General features: G+C 40.1%; 1 protein-coding gene and 1 pseudogene across 3 annotated transcripts in view; both read left to right on the top strand.

Moving 5' to 3' along the window:
• The window catches only part of ADGRB3 (adhesion G protein-coupled receptor B3), an 884,190-nt gene that overhangs the window by 167,153 nt on the left and 690,434 nt on the right, over positions 1 to 26,603 (top strand). The window lies entirely within an intron of this gene.
• LOC123327813 lies at positions 543 to 1,803 on the top strand (annotated as a pseudogene).

Genomic DNA, 26,603 nt, shown 5'->3' with positions numbered 1-26,603 from the left:
GTTTACAATGTGGATTACTGAATATTTTAAGGCCACTGCTGAGACCTACTGCCCAGGAAAAAGATTCCTTTCAAAATGTTGCTGCTCATTGACAATGTACCTGGTCCCCAAAGAGCTCCAATGGAGATGGACGAGAAGAATGTTTTCATGCTTGGAAACACAACATCTATTCTATAGCCCATGGATCAAGGAGTCATTTTGACTTTCAGAGTATATTAAATAATGCATGATTAAGGCTATAGCTACCTTAGACAGTGATTCCTGTAATATATTTGGGTAAAATCAATTGAAAACATTCTGGAAAGGATTCACCATTCTAGGTGCCATTAAAAAACATTTGTGATTCACAGGAAGAGGTCCAAATATCAACATTAACAGGGACTTCAGATTGATTTCAATCCTCATGGATGACTCCCCTCATGGATGAGGGGTCTGACGCTTCATGGAGGAAGTCACTGAAGGTGTCATGGAAATGGAAAAAAAAACAGAGTTAGAAGTGGAGCCTGAGGTGTTGACTGAATTGCTGCAATTTCATGGTAAAACTTTAACATTTGAGCAGTTGCTTCTTATGGATGAGCACAGAAAATGATTCCTAGTGAAGATGCTGTAAAGATTGCTGAAATGACAGCAAAGAATTTAGAATATTGCATCAATTTAGTTGATAAAGCATTGCCAGGGTTTGAGAGGATTGACTTCAAGGAACTTCTCCTGTATGTAAAAGGCTATCAAACAGCACTGTTTGCTACAGAGAAATCATTCCTGAAAGGAAAAGATGCCGCAAACTTCATCACTGTCTCAGTTTAAGGAATTGTTGCAGCCATCCCACCATTCAGCAGCCAGCCACCCTGATTGGTCAGCAGTCATCAACCTCAGGGCAAGACCCTGTGCCAGCAACAAGATTGCAACTTGGTGAAGGCTCAGATGATGGTTAGCATTTTTTAGCAATAAAATACTTTAACATTCAGTATGCACATCGTCTTTCAGACATAATGCACACTCAGTAGACTACAGCATAATGTAAGCGTAAGTTTTATATGCACTGGGAAACCAAAAAGTCACTGTGATTCACATTATTGCAATATCCACCTTATTGCAGTAGTGAGGAGCCACGCCCCCAGTATCGCTAAGGTGTGCTTTTTCCCTTTGGCATGTCGCTGAATATCCCGGTGTCACCATGGGCCACCAGCCCGCCCGATGTTACCAGTATTGTAAGAACAAGTTGTACCCAAAGTCCGGCTTCTGCCGAGGTGTCCCAGATGCTGAGATCCACATCTTCAACTTGGGGTATAAGAAGGCCGAAGTGGATGAGCTCCCACTCTGTGGCCCACAGCGTCAGATGCGCATGAGCAGCTCTCCTCTGATGCCCTAGAGGCTGCCCTTATCTGTGACAACAGTACATGGAGAAAAGTGGTGGTAAAGACGGTTTTCACATCCGACTGTGGCTCCACCCCTTCCAAGTTATTGGCATCAACTGGATGTTGCCTTGTGCTGGAGCTGATAGACTCCAGACAGATATGCGCAGTGCCTTTGGAAAACCCCAGGGCACAGTGGCCAGGGTCCACATTGCCCAAGTGATGATGCCCGACTGCACCAGGCTGCAGAACAAAGAGCATGTGATCCAAGCCCTCTTCCCGGCCGAGTTCAAGTTCCCGGGGTGCCAGAAGATCTCCATCTTCTGGGGATTTACTCAATTTAATGCAGATGAATTTGAAAACATGGTGGCAGAAAAGCTGCTCCTCCTGGTTGGCTGTGGGGTCAGATACATCCCTAATCGTGGTCCCCTGGACAGATGCGGGCCCTGCACGCAGGAGAGCATCAGCGCTGTCCCCTCCATAATCATGCTCACCAATAAATGCTGTTTGGAAAATACATTTTCCAAAAAAAAAATGTATACATACATTTCAAACATTGAAATAGCATTTCAAACATTGTTATCAGAACTTCATTTCCTAAACACTGCAAGAAAAAAATACTGTTATGTGTTCTTTGTTTTCATAAAATTTAGAACTTAATTTTGAATATTTAATACTTTCAAGAAAAATAAACTGAGATTATACTAGATCAAAATTCATATCAATATATTTCAAATGTATTATGAACCTCCATGTTAGAGTACTTAGTGTAGATTGAAATGTCTTTTATAAGCTTAATTATGCCATATATCGAGTGAATTTGTTTTGCAGCCACCCCACCCTTCAGCAGGCAACCACCCTGATTGGTCAGCAGTCATCAACCTCAGGGCAAGACCTTGCTCCAGCAAAAGATTGCAACTTGGTGAAGGCTCAGATGATGGTTAGCATTTTTTAGCAATAAAATACTTTAACATTCGTATGCACATCATCTTTCAGACATAATGCACACTTAATAGACTACAGCATAATGTAGGGTTAGGGTTAGGGATATATATATATATATATATATATATATATATATATATATATGGTGTGCTATATAGAAGAATGAGTAAACATTTACCAAATAGACAAGAAAAGACAGACATTGCAAAAAGGCTGTCTTTATTATGATATTTGCTTTATTGTGGTGGTCAAGAACTGAGCCTGCACTGAATCTCTAAGGTATGCCTGTATTTCAGTTTATTTCTTAGCGGCTGTATGTAAATCTCCTTTAGATTAGAGAAGATGAAGAAGAAAGATGTGTATTCATTGTCAAAACTTAAAAAGCATTTATTCAAATAAAATATCTACAAAGCACAAATGTCAATTTTTTGTTCCTATTCTGAATGCAACCCTTTGTTTATAAAACAAATTCACTTGATATATGGCATAATTAAACTTATAAAAGACATTTCAATCTACATTAAGTACTCTAACATGGAGGTTCATAATACATTTGAAATATATTGATATGAATTTTGATCTAGTATAATCTCAGTTTATTGTTCTTGAAAGTATTAAATATTCAAAATTAAGTTCTAAATTTTTTGAAAACAAATAACACATAACAGTATTTTTTTCTTGCAGTGTTTAGGAAATGAAGTTCTGATAACAATGTTTGAAATAGATTTTATTAAAGAAATATAAAAGTATAGCTATCCATCAGGTAAGAAGTAATTTCTAAACTCTGTGTATTCTAAGTCTGGTTGGGGGAAGCTGAGAATTCACCCTTGAGAAAATGCCTAACATTTTTAATGACTTCCTATTGAAATTAACTGAAGCTCATTCATTAAAAATATGGCATGGCATTTCTTTGTGCATTCAGTATTTTGAATTACTCTGGCTGTCTTCATTGTGAACAGACAACTACTGTCTTTATCATCCTAATAGAATGAGAAAAAGAAATCTGCATATTTTGTTTTCTGCTGTTTTATACACAAACCTCAGTAATTGGATTCTGAGACTTCATTCTCATTTTTATCCCAGGGCTCTTATTGATTCTTTGGCCAGTAAGACAGGCACTCTGGAAGGAATACATTAAGGGAACAGCAACACTCACTGTCTGATAAGTGGTTGCTAGAATCACTGATATTGTATCACTTTGGTGATGCATGTCTCTGTCTCAGGTTCTAAGGTTGGGAGTGTGTAGACCCTCCTCTAATCACTCTACGTGTTATCTTTTGCCTTTCTGCCTCTCATTAGCATCTGCAATCTAGAATGTGTGCCAGGAAAAAAAAAAAAAAAAAAAGAACTAAAATTTTGATAGAACAATTGGCAAACTTTGTATATATTTTTTTACTTGATTCATAATTGCTAATACCACACCCATAAGCAATCTAGATGGAATAAGTAATTGTTTTCTCTGTGAGAGAACCTGTTACTCAGATGGGCTGTTGGTAATTGACAAGGAAGACTCATGTTTTAACTCCTGACAACCCAATATATTGGGACAAAGGCACAAGTGGCTCTTTTTAAAATGGGGGACACAGGGGTTGAAAGGCTTATTGCTCCAAAGAATTACAGAAGAAACTGCTTACCATTAACTACGAAATATGGTGCTATTTGCTACATTTGGATAAGAGTGGATATGCGTCTCTCATCTATCCATGATTTCATGTGCTACTGCTGACTGATTTATCAAGGCAGTGTGTCTGGGGTGTAAAATGATACCACAAGTTCCCTGAGCTTTTCTGTTACTCAGACTTGCCCTCCTTGTTTTTCAAAAAGAATTTTGTTTTGGTCATTATTCACCTTAGTTTCTCAGAATTAACATGTATTTGAAGATTATTCTAATGAAAATTCAGAAGACATTGGTTTATTTCTATGATATTGAACACATCAAATTTATGTAAATAGCTCAGAATTTTTTTAAAAATGCAAAGAAATTTCTCCTCTATAAAATAAAAAAAATAAATTCAAGTTTGAAAAATGCCATAATAACCTTGTGTAGACTATAATTCAAATAGTTTAAATTAGGGTTGAAGATGTTGAAAGAAACATGTATAATATGAAAGTATTAATTTTACCATAAGAGTAAGTGAGGCAATGAAGTTGATAGTTTGAATTCTAAGAATCGAGTGACATAAACTACCAAGCAGCTTTTTAAAAAAGGCCCTCAAAGGGAGCAGCTAATAATTCATTTCTGGTTGGTGAATATATGATATATATGAATATAATATGAGTATTTAATTAAAATTGTTTTGAATTATAAATAATCCTATCTTCATAAAATTATAGAACATCTTTAGAAAAAGAGTAAAATTTATTCACACCATTTTGAAACTATAATGTAACATTATTCTTTGGGTCTCATTTTATTATAACTAGAAAAGTACTTACCAAATAACACCAACCTGTTAGTTGCTAATAAGAGAAAACTGAGTTCAGAGAAGTTGAGATGACATGTGAGCCTACTGCTGGAACCTGCATGCTGTGACCCCTGAGGATGGGTATGGGGTGGGGGCCTTGGGGGTCTTTCCTGGAGGCAGAGACGCCCAGCTTCATATCCTTGACTCATTGCTTTTACACTGGGGACTTCATTCAGCAAACATTTTTGCACGACTTCCTTATTAGGCACTGAAAAGCTGATTGCCCCTGTTGGAGGTCATCTTACCATTGCTATGCATTTGGAGAGGTGATCCTTGCGGTTTGGCTGGAACAGCACATTTCTTTCTCTTAGTCCACAGATGCCGAGTGAAAGCTCTTTTACATTGATCAAGTGAAGAACATGGCCATGAGCAGATTGTAATGAATTATCTTAAATATTTAACTTATACTTTTGCTATGTAAACTTTTACTTTAATTATCGAACTGTTTCAGTTTCCACATGTCAGATTTTGGTGACTTCAAAAACAGAATAAGCAAAGTGTGGAAAATATTTTTCCTTAAGGGATTGAAAAGTGAACAGTCATAAAAATCAAATAACCAAGGTCTGTGTATGATTTGATTGAATTCACCATTTATTGAACATCTATAACATGCTAAGACCATGCTGAGTATTGATGGATATATAAGTAAGACATGTGCCTATGCTTATATGTAGATTACATTCTGAACATTTATTTAAATCATTAGAATGAATGATTTAAGTAAATGATTCATTTAAAAAGATTTAACTCAAAAATGGTCTGTATAAAGGTCCATATAATCAAAGCTATGGTTTTTCCAGTGGTCATGTATGGATGTGAGAGTTGGACCATAAAGAAGGCTGAGTGTTGAAGAATTGATACTTTTGAACTGTGATGTTGGAGAAGACTCTTGAGAGTCCCTTGGACTGCAAGGAGATCCAACCAGTCCATCCTAAAGGAAATCAATCCTGAATATGCCTTGGAAGGACGATGCTGAAGCTGAAGCTCCAATACTTTGGTCACCTGATCCGAAGAGCCAACTCATTGGAAAAGGTCCTGATGCTGGGGAAGATAGAAGGCAGGAGGAGAAAGGGATGACAGAGGATGAGATGGTTGGATGGCATCACTGATTCAACAGACATGAGTTTGAGCAAGCTTCGGGAGATGGTGAAGGACAGGGAAGCCTGGCGTGCTGCAGCCCATGAGGTTGCGAAGAGTCAGACATAACTGAGCGACTGAACAACAACTCAAAAAATAAAGAGATTTGTCATATATTTAAAGAGATTTAAATACAGCAGGTATTGTATTTTAATGCCTTTTGTGATAATAGCCATGTGCATCCATTCATCCAGAAAGTGTTGAGTGCCTACACTGGGTCCGAGTTCTGAGAATACAACAGTGAATGAAACAAAGTACAGGGACCTTACATTCTAACAAGGAGAGACAGATGAGGAGCAAGTAAACAGATTATTCATATCATGTAGTTTCCAGTGCCATGAAGAGAAATTTAATAGCAAAAGGAGATGGAGATGGTGCGCTCTTGGTGTGCTTGGCTAGGTAACATATGTAGGGAAGGGGTCTCCAAGCCCTTCAGCATCTGACTGGCAGGCAAAGGGAAGGTTGAAGTACAGAAAAAAGTAAATGGAACTTGAAAGAGAAGAGGTTGTTTTGCAGGCACCGTGAATCAGATTGCCTGGGATCCTAAGTGCTTGGGAATGGAGTGTGGCCCTTCCGAGGGCCTGGAAAGTCTCTAACAGCTCTGCTTTTGCTCGCTTCTATTCATAAGTGGAGGGTTCCTGTGAGGAGAGCTCTACCAGGAAATGGAAAGTGTTCCATTTCACTTTGTGGGAGAAGTTAGAGCTGTGAAAGCCCACTGAGGTAGATCGGTTAGGAGGGTGTAGTGGCTCCCCAGGCAGTTGAGCAGTAAGGCCATCACGGAGAGCGCTGAAACTGAGAGTCTCGCGGCTGGATGTGTGCACAAGGGCACCGGAAGTGCTTCTGAGGTTTTGAGCGTGAACACAGGAAGGGGTTGTGAAACCATCAAGGGACTTTTGGAAAGTGGACACCGGAGCAGGTTTCTGGAAATGTGACAGATCATTTTCAGTGCAGATTTTTGAGGTAGTGATATGGCTCTTAACTTGAGGTACCCAGGAATCCCATGCAATTATGGGCTGGATTTTGTGAGAAAGTGTGGAATTCAGGATGCACATTTGGAGTTGAAGATGCTCAGCATAAAAAGAAATAGCTGGGACATGTGATTAAAAAAAAAAGAACAAAAGTGACAGTAATGATTTACCATACAAGTAATCAATTCTGAGAGAAGCTAGTCTGTCAATTACTCTAATGGGAAAAGTCAAGACATTTAAAATATTAGAATAAAACTAAGGCAGCTCAGGATAGTGTAGGCAAAGATAGCCCTATATTAGTTAGTAATTGTAATTACAGGCAAGACATAAGTAGCTATTTGTAGTTTATTAAAATTTGCATAAATTATCTCATTCTTTCCACAATAGCAAGCTGTGGGTTCAGTATGACTTCTCATTTACCCGAGAAGGAAATTGAGGTTTGAAGAAACGGACCAATTTTCCCAAAGTTTCCCAGTTCATATGTGGTGGAGTTAGGACTTGTCCTCACACAATTGATGTCATCCTAAACATTGCCAGCTTCCTGAATTAGAACATATCAGCTAAACCAATACCAACCTGTCCAGTTCACAAACCTTGATAGAAGCCAGTATTAGCTCATAGTGAGGTAGCTATTTCATTGGTGTGTTCATTCATTCAACAAGCATTTGTTGAATATCCATGCTTTGGGCAGTGTACTAACTCCGGAGGTTTGAAAGCGTGTAAGATAGAAAGATAGAAATTAATCCTTTCCTGGTCTGCTTGGTGTTCAGTGAAATGTTCCGAGGAGTAAACAGGCAGTTATAAGGGCTGTGTGGTCAGTTCTTTCCTGGAAAGTCCATGGTGCTTGTGAGAACTCATGAATAACCTGGAGCCCAGATTCGGAGGGTCAGGGAAGATTTCTCATGGAAGGGGATATTGTTATAGAGCCAAATTTGGGTCCACTCTCCCGTGCACAATAAAGCCAGTCTACTGACACCGGGTTGTAGTGAAGAAAGTGTGGCATTTATTGCAGGCACCCAGCAAGGAGAACAGACAGCTAGTTCTCCAAACACCTGGATTCCCAGTTGGGCTTCCAGGAAGCATTTTAAAGGCCAAGTGAGGGAAGGGGTTGCAGGATATATAGGATCTGCTCATGCCCAGCTGATGGTTGGTTGATGGTGAGGTAACAGAGTGGGGTCACAGGGGTTAACATCATCAGTCCTCAGGCTCTAACAAGTATGGGGGCTACATGCTCCTGGTCAAGAAATTAAGTTCTTCTGTTTGGTGGGGCTCTTCGCATTTGTAAAACTTCTCAGAGGTGTGCACCAGACACTTTGATCTGTTTATTTGATAGAGGAGCTAAAGCAGGAGTTATGGGGGAGGAATCTGTCCTGGGAAGGCTCTGTGGGGTCCTGCTGGGTTAGACAGTGTCTAACCAGTGTCTTGTGGGCTGCCGTCTATGGGGTCACACAGTCGGACGCGACTGAAGCGACTTAGCAGCAGCAGCAGCAGCAGCAACCAGTGTCTTGGACAGCTGAGACCAGAAGTGTGATATGACGAGTTGGGTTTATTAAAGAAGCAGCAAGACATAAAGATGGGGAAGCCTAAGAGGGCTTAGGAACCTAAAGGGTTGGATGGTGAGCTGTCCACATGTGAACTCAAAGAAATAAGAAGGGAAGACAAAGTGGTGCCTTGACACCTAAACTACAGGTAAATTTATAAAACTGTATGTGATGGATTCTCTCTAAAGAGAACTGAATGGTGTCTAATACATTTCAGGTTTCTTTTTTTCTTTTTTTTTTTAAGTTTGTGAAGCCTATTGTTAAATTTTAACTTTTCTGGAAAATGACCTTGTATGAAATAAGGTATTCCTGAATAAGCAAGGTGTCCCTGTGATACCTTGTATTATCATCTGCTAAGTCATAGGTCATAAAAAAGTAACCGAAGAAAGGGAACAGGACGAGAATTGGATTCAGAATTGTAATGATCTGCCTCTGTATTTTAATGCCTTTTTACAGCAGACCAATGTTGAACCTTCTGCTTTGTCACATTTCCTTTTTCTTGCCGGGTGGGGAGGCTGTAAAATCACTGAAGTTTTGATTAAACATCCTTGGTGTCAGTATTCTCAGGATCCCTTCCTGGAATAGGTGAATTTAGCTGTAACAGCCTCAGATGGAATTAATTTCCCCCAATTTTGCTTTTGTAGTTATTTTGTAGCAGGTTTTCGGATGCTTTTAATTACAGGAAAAGGATTATGGAGACAGGACATGCAGTGGAATGTGGCCTTTTAACGTTGATTGCTATTTTCTTTTCCAATGATTATTCTGTTCAGAAAAAGGTCATGCTTCCAGGACACATTTGTTTCTCAGAAACGTTTCTGAAGATGTGAAATATAATAGGCATCCTGGGAATGTATCCCAATTGGCTCCCCAAATATGTTGTTTTGAAACATTTTTCACTCACGTGAAAGTTACGACAGCAACATTTTATCAACAAGTGTATTTATCATAGCAGTAAACACAATTCTAGCAGAAACCTGTTCAGGATTCAACAAATATATTCAGGCCCCTAAGCAAAATCCTGCTCTATAAATATGCCCTCCTCTTGTAAGGTTTTGGGAAGAGAAGTTCTGGAAAGGAGCATTTTTTTTTTGTAGGCAAGAGACATTTCAGTTTTTTAAGAGAGTAATTGGGCAGGAGACAGGGAAGTCTAGGGGGTGGGAAAGAAAGGCTCATGACTAACACGGCCTTGCCTGTAAAGCAGGACTAAGAACCTTTCTTATGAGGATTAAATGAGATAAATCCCACAAACCCTTATTCATGCCTCTCACAAGCTAATTGCTCAGGGGGAAGAAAAAAATTTTTTTTTTTTTTTTTTTTGCCTTCCTTCATCCATTTAAGCTCCAGCCTGCATTTTCTAGTGGCTTCTGACGTGGGGTGGGGGAGGGGGTTGAGGGAAGAGCAATAGGAGCCGAAAACAGTGGGGACCGGCGGGGCTTTCGTGCCTTTCTGCATGTGTGTGACCTAAGGGGACACTACCCCGCTCCTGGGGCACAGACTGAGGCCGACCCTGCACCTCACAGGCTGTTTATGAGCCCTGGCCGCTGCAGGCCCCTGGAGATGGCCACGGGGCGTGCTGGCCGACAGTGCCTGCCTTCCAGAAGCAGCAGTGAGTGTAAGGCCGGGCCTGCGGTCCTCTGCACACGTGTCCTCCGGACGGCGGCAGGAAGCCCCTGAACCTCATCCTCATCCTCGGGCCCGAGATTAAACGACTTACTGTGTGTAAAGTACTCAGGACAGTTGCTGCCATGATGTGGGAACCGTTTCAAATAAAATAACAGTCACTGATCAAGGCTTGTCCCTGATGTCATCCATGATGGCAAAGATAGCAAGGCTCCTTTCTGTGCATCTCCTTGCTTTTTATCCACCCTGGTCACGGATTTCTCTCCTTAAGACACTGCTAATTATGACATAAACTTGGGGAGCTTCCTCTTCTGTTAACCTTAGTTCATTTTGAGCTAAGGCACCCTGGCTGCCAAAATAATTTTTTTTTTCTTTTCTTCTTTTCCTTAAAAGAAACATCTAGCTGATTTATTATAAAAATGTTTTATTCATATAGCATTTATTTAATAATAGATTTAGTTTTTTTTTTTTTTTTTTTTTTTTAGTGGTGTGATAAATAAGAATTTGGAAATCAGGGTGGAATTGTAATGTCACTCCAGCATGACTGAAGCTCCCTTACATGCTTTAGTACATGGTGAGCACAGGTTCAGTTAGGAGCCAGATGTTGGGCCTAACACAGACTCTGTTACCTTGATAGCTTATGCTTATCACACTACCTGCATTTATTGGCCATTTCACTGCTAATAGTCCCTCAATTTTAATTGGATACAAAAAATAAGGAGGTGAGGGACTAAGAAATGCCACTTTATTCCTGGCCATAAAATCTAATAAGAGCCTTAGTGCAAAAAGTCCTGGTATAAACAAAAAAATGCTTTGCAAAATTAAGTCAGTGCTGCTCTTCTTAACCCTCTACTACAAATAACTGAGAAGGGGTTAAATGTAATGATTTTTGAAAGTAGGCTGTAGTTTCACCTGCCTGGAGTGGCTGACAGATAGATGACAGATGGGAACGCAAGCCATGGATGGAGTGGTTGACCTTTCTGGCTTCTTTTAAGCCCTTGATTCCAGAATTTGAATGCATAGATTCACATGCATTTATTCAGAAATATGTGCACCCAGACTACTTTCTGCTAAATGCAGACTCCCACTCTTAAACATTGGAGAGAGAAAGAAGCCTGTTAACTGACATTTGCAATTTCAGGATGGCACCGTGTGGGAGAAGGAACTGCCAATCATTTCTGCCAACATCACTCTGGAGGGGAGTCTAAAGGAAGCTAGCTTGGTCCAATTAAAAGAAGCAGTTATGAGTAATGAAAAGTAAACAAATCTAAGGAAAATGATACTGCTGATTATAATGGCTCCTCACAATGAAAGGCTGGAGTCTGTTGGGTAGCACTTTTGTTTCCAAAGCTATTCATCTACTTTGATTTTATTGAAGATTTTTATAGGAAATAATCAAAAAGAAATCATTAAGCTTCATTTCATAACTAAGTAAAACTCACAGTAGTGGAAAAATTAAAAGCTCTCTACAGAGCCTTAATTAGGTCAATTTTCTACAGGGCCTTTGGGTTAGGAAAAATATATAAAATGTTACATTGTGACCCATTTAGCTACTTGATTATAGATAATCTTTCCAAACAGCCAGCAGACCTACATTTTCTTTTGTTAAGATTGAATCTTTAGTATGTGAAATTTGCTTTTGTGATATGATGTAATTCAGTTGTTGTAAATGTAGGCTTTGATAAGCTTTGTTTTAATGCCTTCTGTATGTGCAGGGCAAATTAAACCATGTACTGTAATGGTGCACAAAAGTGTGTGTTGTCTCCAAAAACATAGTGGTAGAGTACTTTTACCATTGCTCATAGAATTTGTGTTAAATTAATTAGCTTTAGTTCACTTGTGCAATGATGCAAAAAACAAGTATCTGTAGAAATTAACATTTTGGTTGTTAATAACCTAAACAGAGAAATATGCCTGACTCAAAGTTCTGGGAGAAATATAAAAATACTTCTTTTTCCAAACAATTTCCCTCTCTAAATATCTCTACACTTGGATCTTACAAGATAAATGTATATTAGGAAACGAAAGTACAAACTTATATTACCTACCACTGATAAACAGAATAAATAAATAATCCATGATAAGAGGCACAAGATCAAGGGAAAAGTGTTTCTGGACATGTGAAAAAATGGTGGCAAATGGCTACAAAAAGGAAACACAAGCTTCTTTAATACTGGAAAGCTGCTGGTGGGACCAAAAGGAATAGGAAACAATTAAATAATCTCTTCTGGAAGTAAGAAAAGGACTAAAGATAAGCATGATATGTTAACACCGATCCACAGAAAAGATTTCGAACCATCTGTCACAGGGGTTTACAGCTGACTTCAAGCTAAGAGTAGATGAAGATCCAGAAGACTCATGCACAGAAATGGATAATAGTTTGCTTCAAAAATACCCAATTGGTTTTGCCAAATATCAAAACTAATACAATTATGTAAAGTTTAAAAATAAAATAAAATTAAAAAAAAAAAAGAAAATGAAAAAACAAAAACAAAAACACCCAATTGGAAGCTGAGGCTAAACATTGATTTAGCTGATGTCCATAGCATCCTGAAAAATGCTATCTTGATAAACAGGGTAATGCCAGACCACCTGGATCCAGTCAGCTTAGCATATCGTGAAAGCAACGCACCCAGAGAGCCTGTCGGGTCCAGTGCCATGTTCAGTTTCTGCAGGTAGAGGCTACAAGCGTGAGCCTGCCCATTCTTATCTGTGGAGCTGGCCCTTTAGCCTGTCATGGACATCACATCAGGCATTCTGAAGTAGATGCTATTTCATTAGCATCACTTACTTCCAGAGAGTGACACGGTCTTGGAGCAGAGCCAGGCTTCTGGCACGAGAGACGCGTTCGATTCTGGACTGGATTCCCCAGGAATGGATGCGAACTGTCTTGTGCGGTGCTTGGTAAAGGTTGCTGTGAGAGACACATGGAAAGGTTTCATTCACCCATGTGGCTGGGTAAAACTAGATTTTTTAAAGAATCCCTTTATCACCACAGAAAGACAATTCCTTGCTGCTTGCTCATACGTGTGCTGGCGTTCTAACTTAGCGCTATGCAATATGTCGTCATAACACTTTCCAAATGAAAAAGTTGAACCACTTTGTAGCTATGAAGCAGAGGCATATTTAGGATACTAACCAAATCCAGATAGTGACTGTAACCTCATACTTGAACGTATTCTATGTTTCGTGGGTTTTGTTTTCAACTCTGTGTCATGTTCCAGAAGTTTAGGTTAGTCATCAAAATATTTTTAATTTGGGGAATTCGCATGGTTTGCTTTTGTATTTTTACAGATCACTTGTGATGAGTTTGTACAAAACACCTACACTTCATTTTGTACTGAACCAACCGGTATACTTGTCAGTATTTCCCATCACAGAAAATACCAGAATCGCATACTTCTGTATCCAGAATACAACCACCACTACCATCACCCCCACCCCCTTTTCCCTGATGCGGGACTGCCATCTGGTGGAACACAGAAGGCACTTCTGGTTTGGACTTTGTCAAAACTGTGTGATCATGATTGCTCAGGTTTCCAAAGAAAGAAAGAAAGAACCTGAAATCACTCAGTGGTGTCTGACTCATTGTGACCCCATGGACTGTAACCTACCAGGCTCCTCCGTCCATGGGATTTTCCGGTTAAGAGTACTGTAGTGGGTTGCCATTTTCTTCTCCAGGGCATCTTCCCGACCCAGGGATCGAACCCTGGTCTCCCGCATTGTAGGCAGACGCTTTACCGTCTGAACCACCAGGCAAGTCTTAAGGACTGGCATGAAAAATGGGAGCCTTCCAATGTAGGTGAGCCTGCAGTGAAGAAAGGAGACAGTGGTACAGATGAAAGCAGCTGAAACTATCTCTGAGGGCCTCAGTGGCTATGGTGGGGGCGTGGGGACTAGTGAGAAGAGATCACATGCTCAACTTTACTACCAAGATTTTTAAAAATTTTTGTATATTGATCCACACACAGTGCATGTGTATGCACATTATATATGTGTTTGTGTGTTCGACAAGGCAAAGGCAATCCCAGTAGAAGCAAAGCGTGCTTAAAGCCAGATAAAGCAAAGTTACCTACTCCCTTTTCCCTTCCCACAAACATGCACTGCCCCCGCCCCCCACCAAGGCCCACTCCTTGGAATCCCCACATTGGCCATGTGATGCTGCCTGAGCAATAGAGGGTCTCTGAAGCCGTGGAGGGTTCCCTTCTAGATGTGCATCCCACTGACTCTCAGGGATAATGTAGACATTGCACAAGAATTGTACTGACACATGGTGGAGGGCCAGGGGAGGGAATCCTCGACAGCACGCGGCACACCTATCTTACACTAAAATCAGGATCTCTCATGAGGGTGGAGAAAGCGGAGACAGGGCCCAGGTATTTCTGAATAATAGGTGTACTTCCTACTGCCTAGTTTTCAGGAAGCAAAAGGCATCTTGTGTGCCAAGCACTGTAACAGATACATCTGAGCTAATCACAGATACTAAACATAGAGTACTTGAGATAAGAACGTTCCCAGCCAGACCCAGCCAGACGGCAGCAACGATGCTGGATGTGGTGAACCCTCTGCAACTCTGTATCTGAGGAAGGGGATGAGAGGGAAACTGCTGGCTTCTCACTCTCCCTGCTTCTTGCCCAAGCTGTGCTGTGTGGGAAAGTAACATTTGGAAGGAGATAAAGCCCCAGGACAGACACTTTCATATCCTGTAGAGCAGTTTTCCCGAAGAGTATGGTTGTTTCTTTGAAAGTAATGTCTTTGAGGTTGAAGTGTTTCATTGTACAAAGAAAAGGATGCTGTAGCTTTTTCATCTGGAGGAAAGTCAGGATGGTTGTAAGAAATCACGTCACCATGTTCCCCATCGGAGCCGGACTCCAGGCATCCTTCCCAGTGACTGCGGGCATCTCTGGACCCAGGGCGGACCCTCCCTAAGATTCTGTCCCCAAACATCCACATGGTTGAGAATGGAGCGGTGCTATTTGTCCAGACATTTTCTTTTCCTAGGCCTCAAACAAACCTTCCGTATGAACCAAGAGGTAAATATCAGTGGGAAATGGTCAGAGCCTCACGTTTGATTGATAGGTTGGTGGTCTGTTTGACATTTTGAGAAGTGAGTTAGGGTATTTGGTGACTAGTTGTCCTTGGTTGTTCCTGGGGGAAGTGAGTAAACTTCAAACACAGGAGTTTAAATTACTTGAACCCCATGGCCAACTGAAGGATGGTTCATTAAAGAAAGTAGGATGTCTCCCGAATGATAAAAGACCTAAGGAGGAAAATGTGACAAAGTACCACGCTTAATGACTTGATGGTATGTGTTTGTGGAGTGATTAGAAAAATGCATAAGTAGCTTGGTTGTGTAGCAGAGTAGGAACTGTATTTCTAATTTCATCCAGATAGTCCTTTTAAGGCTGCAAACTTTGCACTTCAGATTTTAATGGATTTTTTCTTGTGTGATACATTCCCCTTGGCATACAAAGAAGCTTAAAACACACACACACACACACAAACTTTTTATTTTGAATTAAATAGTTTTGGTTTTAAAAGAAGCTTTAAAAATAGTGCAGAGTTCCAAGCTCCTTTAGTGATGACGTCTTATATAATCAGAATATATTACCAACACAAGGACAGTGACATTGGGGCACTACCATTAACTACCAACTTCATTTAGATTTCAGATGTATGCAGTTTAAAAAACATTATTTAGCATGTCTTAATGATTGTTATTTAAATTATTTTATTGTGTTTCAGATAGCTGCTTAAACTAATATACCTTGGTTCAGAACTCAAAGCTTTGCTTGAAAATTGGACTTCCTGAGCAAATCTTTCCTATCTGCATTTATGTTTTGCCTTTGTTTTTGTGTTGTTCTCAAGTAAGCAGATACTGTAACCTGACATTGCATGAATTCTTGTGGAGTTTAATGAGATTGCTCATCTGCAAAATTAAGACTTGGAGCAAATCTCTAAGGTGGCTGTCTTCCAAATAATTCCTTGTCTTCCGCAAAACCATGATTTTCACTGTTTCTATCAGTGTCTTCTGACTTATGAGCTCATAGGAGTTCTGCTATGCCAAACGCAGTTATCTCTTGGACTTCGTCCTCCCCTTTATTCAACTGTGCAAATTCTAAGCATGATGTCATTGGAAGCCATCAGTATCATTTGGAACATTGCCGCTATAGATCAGTGAAGCTAAGCTTTTCCTTTGCAACTGAAAATATCATGAGCAAAATGTTACATTTGTGCAACGATTGATAGTTTCAAAATACTTTCATGGGCAGCATTTTCCTGGATCCCACACAAGGACCTTGTGAAATAGGCTGAGTAAATATTTTATTATTTCCACTTAAGCTTTGTGGGCCCCTGAGACTAAATATCAGATCCATTCAGGAAAAAAAAAAAGAAAAAAAACTGGGTTCAGCCAGGAAGACATATATGTGCCAGATAAATCAATAGAGGAAATTTAATATGGAGCATTTAAAATAGGATGGCTAAAATTAGATGGGAGAGCAACAAGAACATGAGGGGAAAGCGAAGCAAACAGGTTGGCAGGCACCAGACACTGTCTGCCCTCCCTGCAGTGGCTAAAAGCCGAGATGGGGTGGCTGGTCCCAGGAAGCAGAGGTACTTTGTTAGACCATTGTCTCCCACCAGCCAAGATTGCTGCTGTGCTCAGTCGTTCCATTGTGTCTGAATCTTTGCAGATCCTATAGACCGCAGCCCACTAAGCTCCTCTGTTCATGGAATTTTTCAGGCAAGAATACTGGAGTAGGTTGCCATTTCCTACCCCAGGGGATCTTCCCAACCCAGGGATTGAACCCGTAGCTCCTGCCATTGGCAGGTGGATTCTTTCCCACTGCACCACCTGGGAAGCTCAAGCTCAGCCGAAGCCTAAAGGCTGGTGAGGAAGGGAAATGGAGTTTCACACCCACAGGGGTTCTAAGCGGAAGAAAGGAAGTGTGGGGAGCTGATCTCAGAGCAAATGGGCCAAATAGTGTTGGGCAGGTGTACTCATTCATAAACAGAAACACCACATGTTGGCATGTTGCTCAGCTTGAAGGTCAGCAGTGAAGTGCACGTTATCTCTGCAGGGAAGAAATGGTTCTGTTTTGTAAGGGAGGGGGCATCGTATAAACAACTATCCTTACTCCTGCTGCCAACTTGTATTTACTATCCAGTTGTATTTACTATCCAACTTGTATTTACTACCCACTGAGTACCACTTATGTGCCAGGAACGATAATTAACTATTGAAATGCAGTTCCTCGTTTAACCCTTTGGGTTGTACTTATTCCCATTTTACAGATGATAAGACTGAGGCTTCCAGAGGTCAGATGCATTACTGAGGGTCACAACACTGCATAGCTGACATTCTGACCCAAACCTTCTGAACCTAAAATCCATGCTCCTTGGCCTACGCTACATTGCCTCCCTAAGTGTGATAAAATCAATTTCTAGGATTTTGTCTGTGTTCAAGGTATAGGGTAGGTGCCAAAGAATAAGTGACCAGTTTGTCCCGGGGGCAGGGGAGACTTCATAGGAGGCAGTGCACTCAAGTTGACCTTGGAGGGTTTCTCCAGGGGGACCAAGAGGCAGGGGCGGTCAGAGGCAGGGGGGGATGTTAGCCCCTGGACCACTTTGCTTTAGATCTCCCCTGCCTGCAGTTAGGTGGCTGTTATGACATGTTCATATAATGCTTAGTCATTGTTCTGGCACTGGGTGAATGTCAGAGGAAATCTTGGAAAGACAGACTTGAGCCTAAGTGTTAGGCTAGTCAAGTAGAAATGCCACCAGCTCCATCTGACCACTGACCGTTCATTCCTCTCAATCATTGGAAATAGATGTTCTTGATAAGGTGTTGGTGATATCTGAATAGGCTTCTGCTAAGTGCTTGGTTGTGCTCTTTATTAACTTTGTTCAAAACTGAATTATCCCTCATTATTCTTTTATAATTATGCCATGTATTTATTTAAAGAAATTAAATTTCCATATAATTCCTCCAATTTTTCTGGGTATTGATTTCCTTTTATATCCACATACACATTTATTACTTCTCAGTAATGGACTTTGTGATGGATTTAATTTTTTTTCCTTTGGCAATTGTCTACATCTCAGAAATGTCACTTGTCAAGGATATCAATTTCTTCAGCAAATAGAAAGCTATTGAATACTTTTATATGAGCTTTAAACTTAGCTTCACCTGGTTTCCATTATGTTGCAAGGTGCTTTAGAGGTAGAAATGCATTTCTGGCCTGCTCACTACCACACGAGAAAAATGATTTTCCTAGCTTCTTTGATTTACTTCCTTGTAGGCACTCATTTGAGTTATACATCATCTGTGTTATAATGTAGGCAGCTTCATATCAGCAAAGCAGAGAGAATTCTTAGTATTGAAATAGTGCATGTCCTTTTCTTGTTTTTTTTTTTTTTTCACAGAATTTAATAGTGTCCATTTTATTTATTTGAATGTCAAAATTCCCTAGATATTAATAGCTGCCACATATTGTGATTAAAGTTGTTTAGGTGAGCAGAGAATGGAAGTGGCTGGATTTAATTATGGTCAATAACCACAGCTGTGGGGAATGCAAGACATTCTGATTCTCTTATACCCTCATCAGCACTATTTATTTAGTGAAATAATTCAGTATTAATGAGCTTATATTGGAATTGACTTGGCTCAGATGGTAAAGAATCTGCCTGCAATGCCAAGGACCAGGGTTCAGTTCCTGGGTCTGAAAGATCTCCTACAGAAGGAATGGCTACCCCCTCCAGTATTCTTGCCTGGAGAAGTCCATGGACAGAGGAGCAACAGTCCATGGGGTTGCAAAGAGTGGGATATGTCTGAGCAGCTAAGTCACTTTCACTTTTCATGCCTGATAAAAGGGAAAAAAAGAAAAACCTTGGCTCCTTAAATGACAGCTTATATCTCTACTGTCCAAGTTTCCTTGGTAATAGCTTCATCAAATGTTCAGTAGGCTTTACTTAAAGGAAAGAGTTAAAATTGTCAGCGTCATGATTCTAAAATGAACTTTCATTTCTGTCTTTTCCACACTGTGTTCATATGCATATATATTTACAGATTGATTCATGACTGTGCAGGTAACAATTAGAAAGTGTTGATTTAAAAAGAGTGAAAATTCTGTGTACAAATTATAAATATATGCAATATGAGTATGATGAATATTTACAATATAAAATATAAAGAAAGCTAGTTGATGCTCTATATTCCTTTTTTCATTCCTTTGTTTGCTGTTGTTTCTATGGAAATTGACTATTTAGGAGAATTTAATTTCCTACTGGGAAAGACTGAATGCCGTATGGTATAGACAGAGTCTCTGAGTTAGAAGACGAGCTGGCTGACTTTAAATGAGGAAACTGTGCCTCATTTTCCACATAAGAGTGTAATCACATTTATGACCTAAAATGGTTTTTTGAAGGTAAATATATATATATATATATATATATATATATATATTTAAAAATGTGAGACTTTGATGAACAAAATATTCACGTTACACTTTGAATTTTTTTATATAGTTTAAACCACGTCAATTAGAAGTCACTTAAATGTGATAATACAAGCCAAGGGTATTATAATAATGTTTGTCAGCAAATCCAAATTATGATTTGGAAAGCCAGAAAGACAAGTTCTAGGGATGAAAATCAGAGTCCAAGATCTGAAAAGTCAATGCAAAGGGGCTGGAAAAGTGGTCCACTGGAGCAGGGCCAGCATAACCTGTAGCTTGGCCAGAGAAAAAACCTGTATTAAGAAAGAATTTGGTCTCTAGGCCCATCAGGTCCCTGCAAATACTGTCGTACAGAGTGAAGTAAATCAGAAAGAGAAAAGCAAATATCGTATATTAATGTGTATGTGTGAAATCTAGAAGAATGGTATAGGTGATCCCATTTACAAAGCAGAAATAGAGGCCATGCATATGGACACCAAAGAAGGAAGGGGGTGGCGTAAGCTGGGAGAGCGGGGCTGACACATATACACTGCTCGGTATAAAACAGAAAACTGGTAAGGACCTGCTGTAGAGCATGGGGGACTCTACTCAATGCTCTGCGGTGACTTAGATGGGAAGAAAATCTAAAAAAAGAAGGCATATATGTACACGTATAGCTGATTCTCTTAACTGTACAGTAGAAACTAACACAACCTTGTCTCAGACAGTAAAGCAACTATGCTCCAATTTAAAAAAAAAAAAGAGAATTTGGTAGAAAGATGAACATTGTTTTCCTACTTTATCACCTCTAGACTCGAGAGTCTTGAGTAAAAGTGTTATATGGAGTATTCTGGAGTTTGAGTAAACATTATTTTACTAAAAAAATTTTTTTAAGGTAAGCATATTTGTGAGAACCAGTGACTTTGTTCTACACTCTATAATAACACCTTGGCTATTGGTATGTGTTTTTTTTATTAATTTATTTTAATTGGAGGCTAATTACTTTACAATATTGTGTTGGTTTTGCCATGCATTGACATGAATCAGCCATGGGTGTACATGTGTTCCCCATCCTGAACCCCTCTCCCACCTCCCTTCCCATCCCATCCCTCAGGGTCATCCCAGAGCACCAGCTCTGAGCACCCTGTCTCATGCATCAAACCTGCACTGGCGATCTATTTCATATATGATAATATACATGTTTAAATGCTACTCTCTCAAATCATCCCACCCTTGCCTTCTCCCAGAGAGTCCAAAAGACTGTTCTTTACATCTGTGTCTCTTTAACTGTCTCGCATATTGGGTCATTGTTACCATCTTTCTAAATTCCATATATATGTGTCAATATACTGTATCGGTGTTTTTCTTTCTGAGTTACTTCACTCTGTATAATAGGGTCCAGTTTCATCCACCTCATTAGAACTGATTCAAATGTATTCTTTTTAATGGCTGAGTAATACTCCATTGTGTATATGTACCACAGCTTTCTTATCCATTCATCTGCTGATGGACATCTAGGTTGCTTCCATGTCCTGGCTATTGTAAACAGTGCTGTGATGAACACTGGGGTATACGTGCCTCTTTCAATTGTGGTTTCCTTGGTGTGTATGCCCAGCAGTGGGATTTCTGGGTCATATTGCAGATCTATTTCCAGTTTTTTAAGGAATCTCCACACTGTTCTCCATAGTGGCTGTACTAGTTTACATTCTCACCCACAGTGTAAGAGGGCTCCCTTTTCTCTGCACCCTCTCCAGCAATTATTGTTTGTAGACTTTTTGATGGCAGCCATTCTGACAGGCATGAGATGGTACCTCATTGTGGTTTTGATTTTCATCTCTCTGGTAATGGGTGATGCTGAGCTTGTTTTCATGTGCTTGTTAGCCATCTGTATATCTTCTTTGGAGAAATGTGCTAATTGGCTGTGACTCTGTCTGTCCCCTTCTCTTCCTCTCTTCCTGAGAAGAGGGTGGACTTTGGCTTCGCTTGTGGTCCTTACAGTGGCCGGTGTGGCCCCTGTCCTGGGAGCTAGGATGCCCGGGATTGCTTTGGGGCTCTCAGTGCTAAGTTACAGTAAGCGCCTAGTCTCTTGTTTAATGGTATAGAACCTGAGTAACCCTTGGTTTTCTTTCTCTGTGAGCGACACAGTGACGCTGTCCATAGTTCTGAAGCCCTCCACCCTCCCATATGAATTCTCCCATGTCTGTATCTGTGATGTCCTGGCAGCTTGGCTTCATTTGTTCTGCACAGTCAACATTTCCTCTCACTGTTTAAACCCCCTCAGCAGAAGCAGTTTACTGTAAACGTGTCTCACATTGAGCAGAAACAATGACACTTACATTCCGATGACACATTTTCTATCAACAATAAACAGCTCTTCCCTGTGCCCCACCCCCTCCCCCTTGTGATAGCTGAGATGTATCCCAGGTGGAGCATCTCTGCTCCCTGTTCAGCTATATGCCTCCTTGTTATGTAGGAGCTAAATGGGCCCCGTGAAGCTGCAAGACCGGGATGAGGGAAGAAGGAGGAGATGCCATCATGTAATCCGTTGTGGGGCCCCGTTGGCTCTCACCCTGGTTAATGGCTGCAGTCCTGCTCCAGGTACACTTTCCCCTACCTTATTAAGAAGAGTACTTATCACCCAGAGTGCTCACATTCAGAGAGCTGAGCAAAGGCCTGGGCTCCCCGCTTCCTGACAAGGTCACTACCCGCAGGCCGAGGAGACCCAGGAAAGAAACCCTCAGCCAACGCAGTCATTTACTTCCAGGGAATGTATTTATTCCTGGTCATTTTAGGTAGTGACTGCTTTTCTTTTGTTTATTTTTCTGCCTCATTTTTCGTGATCAAGCATTTGAAATTCTTTCTGGTAAATTTGTCCATGGGAAAAAAAAATTTGCTTTATGATTCAATTCAGTTTGGGATCCTTGTTAAACCTAAAAGAAGATCTCACGGGCACACAGCTGTGACAGAACAGAGGGAGGCGGTTGGAGCCTGCCTCGTGGGTCCTCCAGGCTCTTACTGCCCCTGCTGGCATCCCAGCCCCATAGGAGTTTAGGGTTTTGATCTTTAAAATTCGCTGTCTGTTGTTATAATTCTAGCAACCCGGAGATCACATATTGTGTCTACATTCAGTGTTTTGCTAAGTAAAATTAGTCTGTATCTTTTATGTTCTCTGTGTGTGTGTGTCTATTTTTACGCACTCCAATTGACCCCTGAACAACATGGGTTTGGACTACATGGGTCCACTTCTAAGTGGATTTTTTTAAATAGGAAAGACGGCACTGCTACACAGGGTTGATTGAGTGCTGGGATGTGTAACCGTGGATACGGAGGAACCATGTATACAGAGGGCTGACTATATTTATATTCGGATTTTTGGCTACATGAAAGATGAACATCACTAACCCCGGTGTTGTTCAAGGGTCAACTCTATTTACAACCATAGGTTGTTCCTTTATCTCCATAGTCCAGTGTGAATTGCTTTCTTAGCTCTATGCATGAATTTATTCTTAGGACAGTCATAATTTTCTTCAAGGTTATACTCTGTCCTTTAAAATTTAATTGGATACAAATATCACCCTTTTACCAACCAGTTCGTATTAGTTACAATCTCACTCATCATTGAAAACAGTCTTTCATGTTTTAAATCTGGAAACTGTTTGCAGTTAGTGTGTTATTTACTACCTTTGCATCCAGGACAGAGTGAATTTTTCCACTGCTGCTTTCTCAAGATGCATGTAAACCTGTGTCACTAGGATTCTGTGTTAAAAAATCACAGTGTGGGAATTGTATGTGAGAAGCAGTATTTCAGCTCAAATGTCCTGTTTTTTACCTTATACAATATAACCAATCCAACATTGGAGGTCCTCCATGGTAAAAATTGCTTATGTATATTAGCAGATTTTATGTATCATTTAAATTTGGAAATGATTCAAAGCTCTAGCCAGAGTGAATAGGTGAATCAAAGTATAGTCCCTTAAGGGAGAGCTGTGTGATATTAACTTGTGTTTTGATACTATGTGTGTATTTATAGTCACGTGTAAACATAGATCAATGAAAAATAAGAATTATGAAAGCTGTAGAGTCATTTTGGAAATGCAAGCATTTATGTTTTACTCTTCTGCAGAATGAAATGCTACCTGGGAAAGAAATTGATGCTGTGGTAATAGCTCCAGCACATGGAGCTCAGAGCACATAGCAGTTTATATGCTCATCTATTTAATATTCACAACAACCCTGTAAAGCGAGTACTGTTCTTATTCCCACTTTACATATGAGGTAAGCCCTAAAGAAATTAAGTATTTCACCCAAGATACGGCAGTTAGCACATCCACCACCCAGTTGTCTATTTTAGTGGCTTTATTTCCTTTGTAGTTTTGAAGGCAGTGAGAGTTACAGTGAAGAACTATATGCCTGTTAGGAACGTAAGGAAGTTCAGGAAGACCCTGAATTAGGGATTGGAAACCCTGTCCAATAGATGGTCCTCCCCAAGAGGTCTGTGTGCAGGAAGGATCACAGAGGTGTTGGAGACACATCACTTAAATCCAGCTTGAGCGAATCCTGTATTTGAGTGTTAACTCTGCTCAGATAATTTAAACGTTTAATACCAGGCACTGTTGGAGTCCTTATATGGCATAATATTATATATCTTCCTTCAATTTCCATATGTCAACAAGAACATTCTCAATTGATTTTCTGGGGAAGGTTATTAAACTTTTCATAAAGTTTATGAAAAATATCATAAACTTTATTATTCTTGACCATCATTATTTTTGCCAACTTTGTAATTATGTAAAATATAGACTAAAGTCAAAGTACCCAGGTGAAGCCAAGTGGCTAGGCCTTTCAGTAACATTTCCATGAACGTGAAAGTGAACATGTGTGTAGCATTGAGAACCTCAGTCCCTAAACTATCAGGTGAGCTCAGGGATGTTCACTGTTCCCTGGGCTTTCATGCACGTGCCCTGGGCACTCATCACTTCCACAGTCTTGACTTGTAACTGGTGTGGTGAGACTTAAAACATCTTAAGACTTGTAACTGGTCCGTGGCATTTTGAAAAAAGAGAGATAAAAATAGGAAGTTAAAGTCTTCTTTTATAAACTAAAGGCAAATGAAATAGTCCTGAAGGAAAAAACATATGTATCTTGAGATAAAACACAGTATGTAGTATAGAAAGGCACAGAATGCTAAGGTAAATGAGATAGATTCCTTTAAAATACAGATTGATAAGACATTCAAGAAGCTAGAGGATGCTCTGAGAAACAGGAGCCATCATATATTTCTTAAAATAATCAGCTGCAAGTATACAGTGATAGAAATGCAAATCTTAAGGTGCTCTTAGCTAGCTAGAGGTTAAATCAATGTTTTTCTTCAAATCAAAACATCAGAATTTTTCCTCAGTCAATTTTAATTTTTAAAGGTTGAATATTTATGGGGAATCTAAAAGCTGAAATTGTCATAAGTCCTTGGGAAAAGGTTAAGCTAAGGAATAAGTAAACAGAAGATGCTTGTGAGTGAGCTTGAAGGTGTCCAAGAACACCTTGAATTAAAATGCAAAGCATCTGAAGAGAAAGTCTGTCTCTTTCTTTAGATTTCGAATAGAGTCCAAAAACTGTTAATAATTATTGCTTAAGAACAGTATTTTTTTCCCCTTTTTACCTGGCTGTGAACTAGACTGGCTTCAAGTCTTCATATTCAATGTGTGTTGATGATTTTATATAAAGTTGTAATCATGGGCTCCTAGAATTTCAGGTTCCATTTTCGTGAATCATTTCTGCTTTTGCTGCCAAGTGAAAATAAGCCTATGCTTAAGAATCATGTTTGTGAAAGGAGAAAAAAGCTTTTGAGCCAGGTAGATTTGTGTTCAGAACTTCCCCCTGCTACTTGGTTAGATTTCATAAGTTTTTGAATCTCATCATTCCTTACTTGTAGTAATGATGATTATGTAGCATAATAAAAACCAGAGACCATCACTTCATTGATATAGGTCTGTCTAGTCAAAGCTGTGGTTTTTCCAGTAGTCGTGTATGGATGTTAAAGTTGGACCATAAATAAGGCTGAGCACTGAAGAATTGATAATTTCAAGTTGTGGTGCGGGAGAAGACTCTTGAGATTGGATTGCAAGGAGATCAAACCAGTCAATCCTAAAGGAAATCAACCCTGAATATTCATTGAAAGGAATATTGCTGAAACTGAAGCTCCAATACTTTGGCCACCTGATGTGGAGAGCTGACTCATTGCAAAGACCCTGATGCTGGGAAAGATGGAGAGCAAGAGGAGAAGAGGGCAGCTGAGGATGAGATGGTTGGATGGCATCACTGACTCAATGGACATGAGTTTGAGCAAATTCTGGGAGACAGTGGAGGACCTAGGAGCTGGTGTGCTCTGTACAGTCCATGGAGTTGCAAAGAGTTGGACAAAACTTCGTGACTGGACATATATGTATTCCCAGGTGGCACAGTGGTAAAGAATCCATCTGCCAGTGCAGGAGATACAAGAGACACAGGCTCAATCCTTGGGTGGAGAAGATCCTCTGGAGTAGGAAATGGTAACCCACTCCAGTATTCTTGCCTGGGAAATTCCATGGATAGAGGTACCTAACAGGCTGCAGTCCAGGGGCTTGCAAAAAGTCAGACAACGACTGAACGACTGAGCATGCGCACACACACACACAAACACGTGTATTTGTTCAGTCACCAAATTGTGTCTGATTCTTCATGACCCCATGGACTGTAGCACGCCAGGCTTCCCGGTCCCTCACCATCTCCCAGAGTTTGCCCAAGTTCATGTCCATTGCATTGGAATATATATATATACACACACATACACATACATATATATGTACACACACACACATATATATGATACCATTTGGCATCCAGACAGAACTTCATTTCAGTCCAAGATATGCCATATTCCATTCTGTGTTTTACCATTTATCAGAATAGTCTTTTTTTATACTCGATTGACTGGAGTCTGCAGAAACATCATTTGCCTCCAGTGTTGTTGTTGTTGAAGCACTGCATTCTTAGATTGCAAGTCTAAACCCTCTTCTGCCTGACACCTCCTCCACTCTTTCCTCCTATTCTGGAGTACAAGTGTTCCCATTTTCTTTCCTCTTCTTTTGAGGTGTCTAGATTT

Source organism: Bubalus bubalis, chromosome 10 (genome assembly GCF_019923935.1).
Source record: "Bubalus bubalis isolate 160015118507 breed Murrah chromosome 10, NDDB_SH_1, whole genome shotgun sequence".
Classification (NCBI taxonomy): Eukaryota; Metazoa; Chordata; class Mammalia; order Artiodactyla; family Bovidae; genus Bubalus; species Bubalus bubalis.
The sequence above is the reverse complement of the archived record's forward strand: the minus strand, read 5'-3'. Positions and strand labels throughout refer to the sequence as shown.